We start from the raw sequence: 608 nt of genomic DNA, 5'->3' as shown, positions 1-608 counted from the left end.
TTTTTTTAAATTATTTAAAAAATTAACCTTTTTTACCCAAATTTATAATTTATAAAGGGTTTTTTTTAAAATGAAGGTTTAATTCTGTTAGAGGGGGTTTCTGGGTGTGGGGATCGTTCCTTTCCGATCGGTGTTTGAAAAAGATGATTTTTGTATATTTATTTAACTAAATATAGAAGTAATAAAAACAAATACTTTTTTAAAAATTATTTTTTTAAATACATAATAAAAATTAACCCTTAGTATATATTTGAAAAAGAATTAATTAATGAAAGAAAATTAATAAAATAATTTTGTAAACCCATTTATTTATACGCAAAAAATTTTAAAATTTATATCATTGTCCCCCACACTTTTAATTATAATTATTTTTTTTCTTTTTAATTAATTTTTATTTTTATAAATCCTTAAAATTTTTTTATATTAATTATTTTAAAAAAAAATTATAAACCCCTTGCAACGCCCTAAACCCAAAAAAATTTATTTGGGCAGTGCCACCGGGGTTTAGGGGCCCCCAAAAAATTTACGGGATCAAATCCCCATTTTTTTTTAAAAGGTCCCGGGCGGAAGATTTCCCCTTAATGGTGCCAGGCCCCCCCGGGGCCCCC

At 26.5% G+C, this 608-nt stretch overlaps 1 pseudogene; it reads right to left on the bottom strand.

The window, feature by feature from the left end:
- The window catches only part of LOC119586028, an 8276-nt pseudogene that overhangs the window by 3086 nt on the left and 4582 nt on the right, over positions 1-608 (bottom strand).

This window comes from Penaeus monodon, chromosome 20 (genome assembly GCF_015228065.2).
Source record: "Penaeus monodon isolate SGIC_2016 chromosome 20, NSTDA_Pmon_1, whole genome shotgun sequence".
In the NCBI taxonomy this organism is placed as follows: Eukaryota; Metazoa; Arthropoda; class Malacostraca; order Decapoda; family Penaeidae; genus Penaeus; species Penaeus monodon.
The sequence above is the reverse complement of the archived record's forward strand: the minus strand, read 5'-3'. Positions and strand labels throughout refer to the sequence as shown.